Source organism: Hemitrygon akajei, unplaced genomic scaffold (genome assembly GCF_048418815.1).
Source record: "Hemitrygon akajei unplaced genomic scaffold, sHemAka1.3 Scf000115, whole genome shotgun sequence".
Taxonomy (NCBI): Eukaryota; Metazoa; Chordata; class Chondrichthyes; order Myliobatiformes; family Dasyatidae; genus Hemitrygon; species Hemitrygon akajei.
Genome location: NW_027332001.1, coordinates 305,696 through 321,041, shown reverse-complemented (window position 1 = coordinate 321,041; position 15,346 = coordinate 305,696). Strand labels below are relative to the sequence as shown.

The following is a 15,346-nucleotide window of genomic DNA, read 5'->3' as shown; positions in this document are numbered from 1 at the left end:
CAGGTGAATGTCCTTGCCCAGTGTGAATTTGCTGATGTAGCTTCAATTGAGGTGACCGAGTGAATCCATTCCCACTGAGTGAGCAGGTGAACGGTCTTTCTCCTGTGGAAAATGACGGGCGTGCCAGTTGGTCAGATGACCGAATGAATCCCTCCCCACAGTCTGAGCAGGAAGGACGGTCGACTCCACTTTATAAATATCTAGATAGAGACAGCAAAATTGGCGTGCCGTGTTTGAGATTCCTGGAGACAAATTCTTCTCGTTTTTAACCTGTAAAAAGATTTACAAAATCCATCAATGGGTGTAGAACAACATTTCAGATGAGATCACTTTAGTTGCCAAGGTGGGATCTGACATCACACTGTTACAGTGAGGATCAGCCCAAGTTGGACAGAGAAATCATCTCCTGACTGGGCACAGTGCTGGTATCTGGAATGACCATCAGACTGTCTGATGTCCTTCCTGTCTCTATAAGAATGGGGCATTTCTGCCATCTCCAATTCATGACGTGGCTAAGTTTGACTCTCTCATTTGGTATCCCCATTTCCCACTGAGCTGCATGGGTTCCTGGCGCCACAGTAACTGAAACACTTTCCCGTAATTAGACTTTTTTGACATGCAGCTGGGATTTTCTTTTACGTGCTGTCAATTTAAAGTTCCAACAGTTTTAAAGCCATCTGAAGATTTCCTGCCTGGATGAATCGTTGGTCTGCACAGCTGATAAAATGAATTAAATGAATAATAGTATTATTTCATGTTCTTGTCACAGAGTCATAGAAAGGTACAACACAGAAACAGGCCCTTTGTTCCATCTAGTTTGTATGCATCTATTTAAGCTCTCTACTCCCATACCCCTACCATCCAGATACCTATACAGTCCTCTTATATGTTGAAATTGAGCACGCATGCATCAGTTAGGTTGTCTGCTCATTCCACACCTGGATGATCGTCTGTTTGAAGAAGTATCCCCTCATGTTCACCTTAATGTTTCACCTTTCACCCTTAATCCATGGCCTCTGGTTCTCGTTCCACCCAATCTCAGTGGGAAAAGCCATTTTTGAAAAATGAAAAATCTTCCATTTACCCCATGTATAACCCTCATAATTTTGGTACACATACATCAAATCTTCTCTCAGTTCTTCTACACTCCAAGGAATAAAGTCCTGACCTGTTCAATCTTTCCTAATAACCCAAGTCTTCTAGACCTGGCAACATCCTTGTGAATTTTCTCTGAACTTTTTCAACCTCTTTTACATCTTTCATGTAGGTACGTGAACAAAACTGCACACAATACTCCAAATTAGGCCTCACCAATGTCTTCTACAAGTCAACATAACATCCATTTATTGTTTTCAGTACTTTGGTTCATGAAGGCCAATGGGCTGAATTTTTTTCCATTACTATCTAACTATGATACCAGTTTCAGTGAATTAAGATCTTGTATTCCCAGGTCTCCTTCTTCTACAAAGCTCTTCCGTGCCTGACAAGTCACTGTGAGAGAGCTCCCTTGGTAGGTCATACAAAAGTGCAACAACTCACACTGGTCTGCATTAAATTCCATTTTCCATTTCTCAAACCATTTGCCCAGCTGGTCCAGTTCGCACTGCAAGCCATGATAGTCTTCTTCACTGTCCACTACACCACCAATCTTGGTGTCATCTACAAATCTGCTGATCCAGTCAAACACACCATTATCAAGATTCTTGATATAGATGACAAACAACATCAGATTCAGCACTGATCCCTATGGCTCACCACTAGTCCCTGGCCTCTGGTCAGAAAGGCAACCATCTGCTACCACACTCTGGCTTCTCCCAAAGCCAGAGTCTCATCCAATTTACTATCTCATCTTGAATGCTGAGTAACTGAACCTTCTTGACCAACCTCCTATATGGGACTTTGTCAAGTGCCTTGCTAACGTCCATGTAGACAACATCTACTGCCTTGCCTTCATCTACTTTCCTGATAACTTCCTCGAGAGACTCTATAAGATTGGTTAGACATGACCTACCATGCACAAACCCATGCTGTCTATCTTTAATCAGTCCACATCTATCCAAAAACTTTTATCCGGTTCCTGCATATACTTTCCTATAACTTTCCCACTACTGATGTCAAGCTCACCAATGTACAATTTCATAGATTACTTTTAGAGTCTTTCTTGAACAGCAGAACAACATCGGCTGTCCTCCAATCCTCCAGTACCTCACCTGTCACTAAGGATGATTTAAATATCTGTGCTTGGGCCGCCACAATTTCTGCACTTGTCTTCCGCAGGGTCACAGGGAACACCCTGTCAGGCCCTGGGGATTGATCCACACTAATTTGCCTTAAGACAGCAAACGCCTCCACATCTGTAATCTGTACAGGGTCCATGAAGTTCATGCAGCTTTGCCTCACTTCTACAGTCTCTTTGTCCATCTCCTGTGTCAATACAGATGCGGAAAAACTCTCCCACATCTATTTTATCTCCTCATATGGATTACCATTCTGATTTTTCAGAGGAATAATTCTTCCCTTGCAATCTTTTTGCTCTTAACATATCTGCAGAATCCCTGAGGATTCTCCTTCACCTTGTCTGCTGGGACAACCTCATGCCTTCTTTTATTTCTTTCATAGGTGTTCACTTGAATTTCATGTAGTTCATAAGTGCCCCATTTATTCCTATCTGCCTGTACATGGTCTGAACGTCCTTTTTATTGATCTGGGAGAGGAAAGCCAAAGGGGTGATAGAGCTGTATGCTGGGAGGTGGGGTAAGTGGGGGTAAACTAAATTGCTGGGGGAATGGGAGTCTGAATAACAGAACAGAGAGTGGAGAGGTTGTGGAGACAGTTGTTGTTCAGTCCTCAGACAAAGTCAGGAATGAAAACGATGAGCATGGTGCAGTGAATATGCTGAACCCTGAATATTACAGTACAAGGTGCAGCGTAGGAAAGGTGGATGTGTTCAGGGCATGGATCAACACCTAGAATAATGACACTAGGATCTGGCAACTGTGGACTGGGACAGGCTGCTTTATGACAAAGGTGTGCTTGGTAAATGGGAGACCTTCAAATTAAAATCTTGAAAGTCCAAAGCGGGTATGTGCTTGTCAGAATAAAAGGTAAAGATAGAAACTGTAGGGAAACTTGGATTTCAAGAGATATTGAGACCCTGGCGAAGCACAAAATGAATAGATTTGCATAACAGGGTTAGGCAGGCAGTTTCTTATGGAGCATAAGAAATGCAAGAGAACAAATAAGAAGTAGAGAGTCCCACACATTGATTGGGACTCCCAAGCTGTTAAAGGTCTAGATGGGTTAGAGTTTGTGAAATGTGTTCAGCAAAGTTTTCTAAAACAATATATAGATATACCAACCAGGGTGGATGTAATATTAGATCTCCTATTAGGAAATGAGTTAGGGCAGGTGACGGAGGTGTGTGTAGGGGAACACTTTGGTTCCAGTGATCATAACATCATTAGTTTCAACTTGATCATTGATAAAGATAGATCTGGTCCTCGGGATGAAGTTATAAACTGAAAAATAAAGCCAAATTTGAAGAGATGAGAAAGGATCTAAAATGCGTAGATTGGGACAAGTTGTTCTCTGGCACAGATCTGATTGGTAAGTGGGACGCCTTCAAAGCAGAAATTTTGAGAGTGCAGATTCTTTTTGCTCCTGTTTGGGTTAAAGGCAAAACGAATAACAAAAAGGCACCTTGGTTCTCGAGGGATATTGGAACTCTGATAAAGAAGAAGAGAGAAATGTATAACATGTATAGGCAACAGGGAGGAAATAAGATGCTTGAGGAGTATAAAAAGAGTAAGAAAATACTTAAGAAAGAAATCAGGAGGGCTAAAAGAAGACATGAGGTTGCTTTGGCAATCAGGGTGAAGTATAATCCTAAGAGCTTCTACAGGTATGTTAAGAGCAAAGGGATAGTAAGGGATAAAATTGGTCCCCGGAATATCAGAGTCGTCGGCTATGTATGGAACAAAAAGAAATGGGAGAGATATTAAATGTTTTTTTTTTTTTGCATCTGTATTTATTGAGGAAACTGGAATGGAGTCTATGGAAACAAGGCAAACAAGTAGGGAGGTCATGGAACATACAGATTGAAGAGCAGGAGGTGCTTGCTTTCTTGAGGCAAATCAGAGTAGATAAATCCCCTGGACCAGACAGGATATTCACTCGGACTTTGAAGGAAACTAGTGTTGAAATTGCAGGGGCCCTGGCAGAACTATTTATAATGATATCTATGGGCCAGGTGCCAGAGGATAGCTCTTGTAGTTCCGTTGTTTAAAAGTGGGTCAAAATGTAAGACGGGAAATTATAGGCCGGTAAGTTTGACATCAGTAGTAGGTACATTATTGGAAGGAGTACTAAGAGATAGGGTCTACAAGTATTTGGATAGACAGGGACTTATTAGGAAAAGTCAATATGGCTAGGTGCATGGTAGATCATGTTTAACCAATCTATTAGAGTTCATCGAGGAAGTTACCAGGAAAGTGGATGAAGGGAAGGCAGTGGATGTTGTCTACATGGACTTCAGTAAGGCCTTTGACAAAGTCCCACATGGGAGATTAGTTAGGAAGATTCAGTCGCTAAGTATACATGGAGAGGTAGTAAATTGGTTTAGATATTGGCTCAATGGAAGAAGCCAGAGAGTGGTAGTGGAGGATTGCTTCTCTGAGTGGAGGCCTGAGACTAGTGGTGTGCCACAGGGATCAGTGCTGGGTCCATTGTTCTTTGCCATCTATATCAATGATCTGGATGATAATGTGGCAAATTGGATCAGTAAATTTGCTGATGATACAAAGATTGGAGGTGCAGTGGACAGTGAGGAAGGTTTTGAAAGCTTGCAGAGGGTTGCAGGAATGGGCTGCAAAAATGGCAGATGGAGTTTAATGCGGACAAGTGTGAGGTATTGCACTTCGGAAGGTCAAACCAAGGTAGAACATACAAGGTAAATGGTAGGACACTGAGGAGTGCAGTAGAACAGAGGGATCTGGAAGTACAGATTCATAATTCCCTAAAAGTTGCATCACAAGTAGATAGGGTTGTAAAGAGAGCTTCTGGTACATTGGCCTTTATGAATCAAAGTATTGAGTATAAGAGTTGGAATGTAATGGTGAGGTTGTATACGAAATTGGTGAGACCAAAATTGGAGTATTGTGTGCAGTTTTGGTCACCTAGTTACAGGAAGGATATTAATAAGGTTGAAAGAATGCAGAGAACTTTTACAAGCATGTTGCTGGGACTTGAGAAACTGAGTTACCGAGAAAAGTTGAATAGGTTAGGACTTTATTCCCTGCAGCGTAGGAGAATGAGGGGTGATTTGATAGAGGTGTATAAAATTATGGTGGGTATAGATTGAGTGAATGCAAGCAGGCTTTTTCCACTGAGGCCAGGGGAGAAAGAAAAACAGAGGTCATGTTTAAAGGGTGAACGGGGAAAAGTTTAAAGCGAACATGGGGGGGGGGGTCTTCTTCAGAAAGAGAGTGCTGGGTGTGTGGAATGAGCTGCTAGATGAAGTGGTGAATGCAGGTTCACTTATAACATTTAAGAAAAACTTGAACAGGGACATGGATGAGAAGGGTATGGAGGGATATGGTCAAGTTGCAGGTCAGTGGGACTAGGCAGAAAAATGATTCGGCACAGCCAAGAAAGGACAAAAGGCCTGTTACTGTGTTGTAGTGTTCTTTGGTTCTACGGATCTAGCCATTTAGGAGTATCTTAAAAAGACCCTATCGTTTCCAACTCCATCAGCGCCATCGACAGCCCATTCCACGCACACCACTTGCGTAAAAAAAAACTACCCCGACATCTCCTCTGTACCCACTTACAAGCTCCTTAAAACTATGCCCTCTCGTGCTAGCCATTTCAGCCCTGCGAAAAAGCCTCTAACTATCCACTCGATCAATGCCTCTCATTATCTTGTATCCCTCCATCAGGTCACCTCTCCTCCTCGGTCGCTCCAAGGAGAAAAGGCGGAGTTCACTCAACCAATTCTCATAAGGCCTGCTCTCCAATCCAGGCGACATCCTTGTAAATCTCCTCTGCACCATTTCTAGGGTTTCCACATCCTTCCTGTAGTGAGGCGACCAGAATTGAAAACAGTACTCCAAGTGGGGTCTGACCAGGGTCCTATATGGCTGCAACATTGCCTCTCGGCTCTTAAACTGAATCCCATGACTGATGAAAGCTAATTCGTTGTATGTCTTCTTAACCACAGAGTCAACCTGCGTAACTGCTCTGAGTGCCTTATGGACTCGGACCCCAGGATCCTGCTGATCCTCATATACAAAGACCATTAACGAGGATCTGGAACCCAGAAATATCTCAGTTACAAACGGCACTTGCCATTTCAGTATTGTTGATGTATGTATAGTATGGGATGAGGTGGAGAGCGCGGGGTGTGACGGGAGGGAAGGAGAGAGAGAGAGAGGGGGAGGAAGGGAGAGGGGAACAGGGGTGTGTTGAGAGAGAGTGAGAGAGAGCGAAGAGGGGGAACGCTTAGGACGAGCGGTGCATTTAGAGGGTGAGAGAGAGGAGAAGACCGTGTGGGATACGGATGCCAACAGGGAGATTGCTTGGGAGAGCGAGGGGGAGAGGGTAGGACATTGGGAAAGAGATAGCGAGGGAGAGGGTTAAAAATGGAGGAGGTTACAGACAGGCAGAGGTGAGTGAGTGAGAAAGACGAGTTTGAGTGAGGTGAGAGGGTGCATGAGAGAGAAGGAGATGGAGAGGGGAAGACAGAGGATGACTGAGATTGGGAGTGGGATGACAAGTGATAGGGGTAGAGACAGGGATTGTGGGATAGGAGAGAGAATGGAAGAGTAAGAGAAACAGATGGACAGAGGGGAGAGAGTGTGAGAGAAATTAAAACAGGCATGAGAGAATGAAGAGATGAAGAGAGACGAGAGAAGAGTACGATTTGTTAATAGAGGAGTAGAGACAGTGGTGAGAGTAGAAAGCGAGGAAAGGGTGATAGAGAGTGGGAGACTGGTCGAATAGGGGTGTAACAGAGGGGTAGAGAAGGGGGAGAGGGAGAACGGCGATGAGGAACCAAGGATGATTGAGAGGGGCGATGATAAGGAAGGGGTGAGGGAGAGGCGAGACGGTGAGGGCGAGAGGGAGAAAGAAGTAAGCGCTGGGGTAGAAGGCTGGATGATGAAGAGGGACTGGGAGGAGGGAGTGGTGAGGGAGAGGTGGTAAGTAGCCAGGGGAGAGAGAGAAAGGCGAGGAGATAGTGTGTCTGATTAGAATTGTTAGACTAAATATTTATTCAGTCCGCAGTTGCAGGGTCGTTAATCACATATGTTCACAAGTCACCGAACAAATCCACCATGCAATTACGTTTCCAAGCCGGGAGTTTTACCGCGTACGGTTCGGGTCTCCATTTCAGACAGCGGCGAGTTTGACCGCGTACGGTTCCGGTCTCCATTTCCGACAGCGGGGAGTTTCACCGGGTACGGATCAGGTCTCCATTTCCGACAGCGGGGAGTTTGACCGCGAACGGTTCAGGTCTCCATTTCCGACAGCGGGGAGTTTGACCGCGTACGGTTCCGGTCTCCATTTCCGACAGCGGGGAGTTTGACCGGGTACGGATCAGGTCTCCATTTCCGACAGCGGGGAGTTTCACCGCGAACGGTTCGGGTCTCCATTTCGGACTGCGGGGAGTTTGACCACGTACGGTTCCGGTCACCATTTCCGACAGCGGGGAGTTTGACCGAGTACGGTTCCGGTCTCCATTTCCGACAGCGGGGAGTTTGACCCCGTACGGTTCCGGTCTCCATTTCCGACAGTGGGGAGTTTGACCACGTACGGTTCTGGTCTCCATTTCGGACAGCGGGGAGTTTTACCGCGTACGGTTCTGGTCTCCATTTCAGACAGCGGGGAGTTTGACCATGTCGTGTTCGGGTCTCCATTTCGGACAGCGGGGAGTTCGACCACGTACGGTTCCGGTCCCCATTTCGGACATCGGGGAGTTTGACCGCATAAGGAGACCTACTGAAATTCGCAGGACGATGTCAACCGCAGCTAATGCCGGGGTGTTTCCTGTTCAGATGACGTGAGGAAGGTGTTGATCTCAGGTTTGTGTAAATCAAGGGCTGGTTGCAGTGAGAAAGGGCCGGGCCCGAGTCGGACAGCTGGAGGCTCCGGGCTCTCCAGTCTTGCATCCCTGGTTTTAGTTTTGCACTGAGTCGAGATTGTGGGATCAGTTTGCTCTGATTCCCCAAGCTGGGAGGGTGGACGTGGGTGAAGGGGGCCTGTCTATGTGTCGGTGTGGGGTGAATGGTCAGAAGGGTGTGGGGCCACTGGGGGGGATGGAGGGTGGTTGGGGATCTGTGGGTGATCGGAAGTAAAATGACCTGGGTGGGTGGGTAAGGGGTAAATTACGTTGTCAACGAGGGTGGATCTGGTCCATTGAATCAGACAGCTCAGCTCACGTGTCCTTTCAGGAGGCTACAATTCTCTCTTCATTTTAATTACTGACTAATCTTCCTGTTAACATTGAGTTTGTTACAGAGCCCCAGGGTCTGCAAACAGATGATTGGTAGGAAGCAGAGGGTGAGAGGCTGTTTCTTGAACTCGAGTCCCGAACTTAGTGACGTTCCCTGGGGTTACGCCCATTGCTACTCGTCATCTACGTCAATAATTTAATTGAGAAGGTATAGGGTATGGGTAGAGAGTTTGCAGCAAGTTCAAATAATTACTCTTTTTGAAAGACAGTCAGTATAAACACTCTCCTCTCTTTCCCTCTCCCCACTCAGAACTGACCAAAAGTTACTTCAGGAGATGCAAGATCTAGAACTGAGTAAACACTGTGAGTGAGAGGGACTGGTTTTAAACGGCTGTGCTGCTCGAAGCATATTACCAGACCTGGAGTGATTGGAACTGGGTCTGACAGAGGCATATCTGTTACTTATGGGCACATTCAGTCTCACTCCAACTATTTCCCACCTTCCTTTGTACAGGTATGTAATGTCTAAAGGACCAGTGTTTGAGTAAATGAGACTCACCAAACTTTGTCCTGACTGAATCATGGTATCTCCGAGTCAGATGGGTCCTCTCCAGTTCATGCTCTCAATCCCCAGGCTGGTACACTTGTTGCTGTTCCCTCGTCTTCAGCTGTGGTTTGCTTCCAATAAATCTCTCACTGCAGGTCTAACTTTAACATGCAAGATAATGAAGTACATTATCAATAAAAAGGAGTACCAAACTTTTCTACTAAATGTTACTAAAAACAAAACTGACTGATATTTAAACTTTGAAGGCAGATGTAATGATCTCAGTGAACAACCTTTTATTGACCCTCACACATCACAGAACGATATGGGATAAGAAGGAGCCATCATACAGTCCAGGTAAGACAGAAGACACAGGAACAGAATTAGGTGATTCGATCCATCTGGTCTGCCCCACCACTCAAACATGTCTGAGATTGATTCCAACACCATATTCCTGCCTTCCTCCTGCACCCTGAAGTGACTTAGCAGTCATGAATATGTAATCTATGTCATAAATACACTCAATGGCACCATCAACCTACCTCTGCGGCAACAGATTCTACAGATCAGACAGCTTTTGGCCATTTTTGTTCTCATCTCAATTTTAAACGGAAGCATTTTTATTCTGAGATTGTGCTGTAAGATTACAGACACTCCGTCTGATGGAAACATCCTCTCCATGACCACTGTATCCAGGCTTTTCAGCATTCAGTAGGTTTACTTACCACACTTCCCCCCCTCCACCACCCCCATCGACCCTCTGAACTCCATTGAGCACAGGCCCAGAACCAACAAATGCTCCTCATACATAAAGCCGATTATTCCTGTGATTATTCTTGTAAACCTTCTTAGCAATAACTGCACTGAACACATTTCCTGGAATAACAGACAAATTGGTACCAGGATAATTCGCAGGGAAAAGTTGTGCTTTCTTTAATGTTCTAATATCACAGATGAGTCATTTCCATTCCCAGGTTAAAACAGGTCCATTTCAGGAAATATAAACCAGTCCAGGGTGAATGTAATAAAAAGAAACTGGAATTACCAGAAACTCTCAGCAGGTAAGGAACACCTGTGGGGAGAGGAACAAACTTTACAACTCAGTTTAATAATGTTTTGTCAGAATGACTTCAAACGTTTACAGTTTTTAGTGCAGATCTCCAGCAACGTGAGATTCTGCCTGATTCCCACCGAGTGACAGACAGGTGACAGTGGGTTGGGTGGGGGGGGGGGGGGATTTCCAAACACAGTTTGAACACCAAAACTCACGAGTCTATTTCTATTGTTGTAAACACAGATCAACACATTTACTCATAGCCTCTCCCTGTGAGGATGGACTGGTAACCCATCTTCTCCTCAGTAGCAGTCTTTGCTTCCAAAGGAACTCCAGAAAAAAACCCATCTGATCCCAGACCAGGAATACTCTCTCAACACCTCTTATGTCCAAGCAGCTCGATTCCTGCGTCCTTTTTACCTCGATCAAAAACTGTGATATCCACTTCCCAACCTCACAGGGTCAAACAGCTGAACCTGTCATTTAACAACCCTGAGAGTCTCACACATCGTCCTCTACCCATCTCACAATCCCGGATTTCCCCACAACCAATGTCCAGCTGCTCGAAATTTCTGCTTTATTGCAGAAGGACGACTATCCAGCCCCATCTGTAGAAGCACAATCCAATGTCAAAGCTAAATCATCCACAGTTCCATATGGCTGGAACGCTGATCACAGGATTAGAGCCCAAGCACCAACTCTCCCAGTACTCTTTGATGCCAGTAAAATGCTGCAGTGTGTCAGCCCGTCACTGTTCATAAACTAGCACCTCCACACCAATACACAACAGAACTGGGACCTGATGACCCTCCGGCATTCCAGCTAACAATAACCGATTCTGAAAAGGACTCAGCGAGGCCAAAGGTACAAAAGAACACTTCACAATGAAGACAAAGGTTGGAGGAAAGATTGCTGATGTATAACATTGAGGTGTGGGATAAAGGGTGGACAGAAGTTCACCCAGATGGTAGTTCTATATCACTGAAGCGGGCGGGAGTGGGGGTTAGGAGACTGGGCAGAGGTTGAACAAGATGGGCAGGGATGAGCAGATGGAACCAGGTGGGAGAAGGGATCAAGGACAATCACTGATGGTCCTCAAGCAACACACAGATACTGAATTAATAGTACATACTACTGCATAAAAGATTCTAAAATGACGAAGTTAGAGCAAACAATAAGAACGTTGCCATATATACTTTGACGCTCACCAATTTTTATATCAACACACCATAGAAAATTTCCCATCCAGATACATCACGACTTTGCATGGTAACTCCTCTGCCCGTGACTGTGAGGAACTGCAGAAACTTTTGGATACAGATCAGCATATCACAGAATCCATTCTCCCCCCTGGACTTCCCAGTCCCTCGGTAAAGCAGTCAGTGAAATCAAAGATCCCCACAACCTGGGACGTTCTCCTTTCTCACCCACCCCAGTCCGGAAGAAGACACAACAGCCATAGAGGTCCAGGACAAATGCAAGGAGCGCTTCAGGGCCAACATCAGATCTCCCCAGCACAACATTGCGGAGGCATCACCACCCTTCCGGGAACTATCAACACACCACGTGATCTTGCGTCACAAGGCGGAGGGCGGGATAGATCTGCAGCACACAGCCTCACGTGACCTGTTGGCGGGAGTACCATTTCAATTCTGCGGAAATAGACAGCCTGGGCTCCTGGTTTGTATCATTCAATGCAGATTAAGTGAAGTCGACATATTTTTGACGAGGCCATATAACTGGGTACTAAAGGAGTAATTGGCCCTCAGTTCGGGGCTCACGACCAACATCGGATCTCCCCGCTCGGGATCGGTCTCAATACTCACCGATGGGAAAGTGATATTTGCGGCCCGCAGAGAGTGATCCCGACCCCGGCTCCTCCCAGTGGCCACACATGTTAATTCCATGTCCCATTCCCATTCTGATATGTCTGTCAATGGCCTCCTCTACTGTAAAGATGAATCCACACTCAGGTTGGAGGAACAACACCTTATATACCGGCTGGGTAGCCTCCAACCTGATGGCATGAACATTGATTTCTCTAACTTCCGTTAATGCCCCTCCTCCCCTTCTTACCCCATCCCTGACATACTTAGATGTTTGTTCTTTTTTTCTCTCTCTGCACATCACCCTGCCTGTTCCCCATCTCCTTCTGGTGCTCCCCTCCCCCTTTCTTTCTCCTGAGCCCTCCCATCCCATGATCCTTTCCCTTCTCCAGCTCTGTATCACTTTCGCCAATCACCTTTCCAGCTCTTGGCTTCATCCCATCCACTCCGGCCTTCTACCATTTCGCATTCCCCCCTCCTCTCACTACTTTCAAATCTCTTAGTATCTCTCCTTTCAATTAGTCCTGAAGAAGGGTCTCGGCCCGAATCGTCGACAGTGCTTCTCGTTATAGATGCTGCCTGGCCAGCTGTGTTCCACCAGCATTTTGTGTGTATTGTTTGAATTTCCAACATCTGCAGATTACCTCGTGTTTGCTCTTGGAAATGTTGAATTTGGTTCCTCGGTCAAATAGTTGACTCACTTTGGGGACAACAGGGCTCCAACCACCGGTCCCTACAACACCCACTGGGACATCCCTCAGTGAACAATTCTGTAATTGTCCCTCACACGTAATGAAACCTGATATGGAAAGAGTCATCGTCCAGTCATGGAAAGACACAAGACAGAGGAACAGAATTAGGAAATTCGGTTCATCGAGTCGGCTCCACCACTCAACCAAGGCTGATATTTATTTCAACACCATATTCCCTCCTTTTCCATTTCGTAACGTTTAAGCTAAGATTGTAATCGCTGCCTTTACACTTCCTTGTGCTGCATTCAACAAATTCTCTGGTATTTTCTGGTAACAAAAAAAAAACGATTTCAGAAATAACTCAGTAAGGCAAAATACTTCACAATGAAGACAACGGCAGGAGAAAGATTGTTGATGAATAAACATTGGTGAAATACAGACTGGACAGAGGTTGAACAGGATGGTTGATATATATCATTGAGGTGGTGGGATACAGGCCGGACCGAGGTTGAACAAGATGGCTGATATATATCATTGAGGTGATGGCATACAGGCCGGACAGAGGTTGAACAAGATGGGCAGGGGATGAGCAAATGGACCTAGATGGGAGAATGGGATCAAGGGCGATCTCTGATGTTCCTCCTGCAATACACAGACCCTGAAATAATAGTACGCACGAGTAGATAACAGATTCCAATATAACAAAGCCAGAACAAACAATAAGAAATTCGGTATATGCCCTTTTCTACTCTACACACTTTATCAATGCACCGCAGAAAGTATCCCATCCCGATTCTTCACATATTCGTATGGCTACTGCTCTTCCTTTAACTGAATGAAATAGCGGAGAACTTTGGACACAGCTGAGTACATCATAGAAACCAACCTCCCCTCCATGGAGTCTGTCTACACTTCTCACTACCACAGTAAATCAAACAACATAATGAAAGATCCCTATAACCCTGAACATTCTCATATCTAATGCCCCATAGGGGCGAAAATAAAAATAAAACAGAAACATGCCACCGGGCTCAAGGACGGTGTCCATTCTGCTGTTAGAAGCGAACAGTGTGACGAGTGGACTCCTGACCTCACAGTCTGAATCGATGTGACCTTGCAGCACATATCTACCTGCACTGCACTTTCTCTGTAACCAGAATGATTTGTTTCACCTCAATGTACTGCTGCAATGTATTGATCTGTGTGGAGAATACCGGAGACACGATCTTCACTCAACCTCTGTACATGGAAAACAAAATGAAGATTCCCCATTTCAATCGTGTGGAAATATTAAACAGCCTGGGTTGCTACTTTGGAAATTCCGGAGGGAATGAGCACAATTCAGAGAAACTCAGGTAAATGAAAAAAATAGTTAATTCTCGCATTAATAGGGCCAGATATCGGGAAACGCTGTCAGTATTTTTATAAGTCGTAGCAATGGAAAGAAGGTGGAATTAAACTTCCCAGTCCCCCGAGAGGACGTGAGAGATCTGGATCTCACTGTCCTGTCTGAACGGGGAAAGATGGAACTACTCATACACGTGGAGGAGTCTCCCGAGGGTGCGATTACTCTGTTTAACCCTCGTGTCTGCAAGAACACAGCAGGCCGAACGCCCGCTTCCAGTGTGCTGGAAATATGTAAAACAATTATCGACCCCAGGCGTCGATCCAGGTGAAGTTTGGATCCGATACCGGGCCGGGTGATGGAGGTAAAGTTCCCCAGGTACATCTTAATGGATGGGTTCAGTCTCGGCATCACCACCTCATCCCGCTCCTGGGACCAGAACACCAGGGGCTGAGCGGCGGCTCACCTCAGGCGGTTCGGTGTAAAGGTCCCATAACCCGGACCGACCACGACAGGTTGTGTCCAGGAAGCCGGACGAGGCCGCCAGTTCAAGGAAGTTGACGGGACTCTCTGCCCAGCATCAGGTTCCCTTCCCCCGGGATCGGCTTCAGTACTCACCGATGTGAAATTGTCGGTCGCGTTCACCCCTAGTGACCGGCCTCAATACTCACCGATGAGAACGTGATCAATTTGCCCCGGAGACAGCGATCGGACCATCCGCTCTCAGCAGACGATCCGCTTCAACAGAGAACGGAAAGAAAACCCCGCCCATCCGGAGACTGTGAGAGCGGGGGCGGGGCCTCGGAAGCGAAAACCTGAGATACTGCAGATCTGCGTTTGAAATGGGAGTGAGAATCTGGATCACGTGACAGGTGGAGGGACTCCCACCTGAACCGGTGATTCAGCTCCTCGCCCCTCACACGCTGTCCGACCTACCTGCCGCATTTTACACTAGCTACATCTTTTATTTTTCCTGCTGTATCTTCCCGTCCCCATCTCTCCACCTCCCGGTTCTCAGAGTTACGGGTTCGATTCATACCCCGTATGAAGAAGGCAGGGGCCCTATAAAGAAGGCGGGGGAAGGGTGGGAAGGAGATGGCTGGTAGGTGCCAGGTGAAAAAGTAGTAAAGGGAAAGATCAAGGGGTGGGGATTGGGGAAGCAGAGAGGTGATAGGCAGGAAAGGTAAAGAAGGTAAAGCACTATGTGTAGTAGAAGAAGGCAGAATGATGAGAGAGGTGATAGGCAGCTGGAGGAGGAGGCAGAGTGAAACTGGGATGGAGCCACATGCAAAAATGTTTTTCCCTGTTCCCAGTTCCTCGGTCTCCGCTGCATCTGCTCCCAGGATGAGGCTTTCCATTCCAGGACATCTCTAATTTCCTCTTTATTTAAGAATCGTGGTTTCCCTTCTGCCGTCATCAATGATGCTCTCACC

General features: G+C 46.1%; 1 long non-coding RNA gene across 1 annotated transcript; it reads right to left on the bottom strand.

Moving 5' to 3' along the window:
* Positions 1-29: 29 nt before the first annotated feature.
* Positions 30-14,653, bottom strand: LOC140723462 (uncharacterized). Its single transcript, XR_012097903.1, has 4 exons — positions 14,585-14,653; positions 10,042-10,068; positions 9,009-9,157; positions 30-270 (listed from the first exon to the last, which is right to left on the bottom strand). It is a non-coding gene; the product is annotated as an uncharacterized lncRNA (long non-coding RNA).
* Positions 14,654-15,346: the final 693 nt, after the last annotated feature.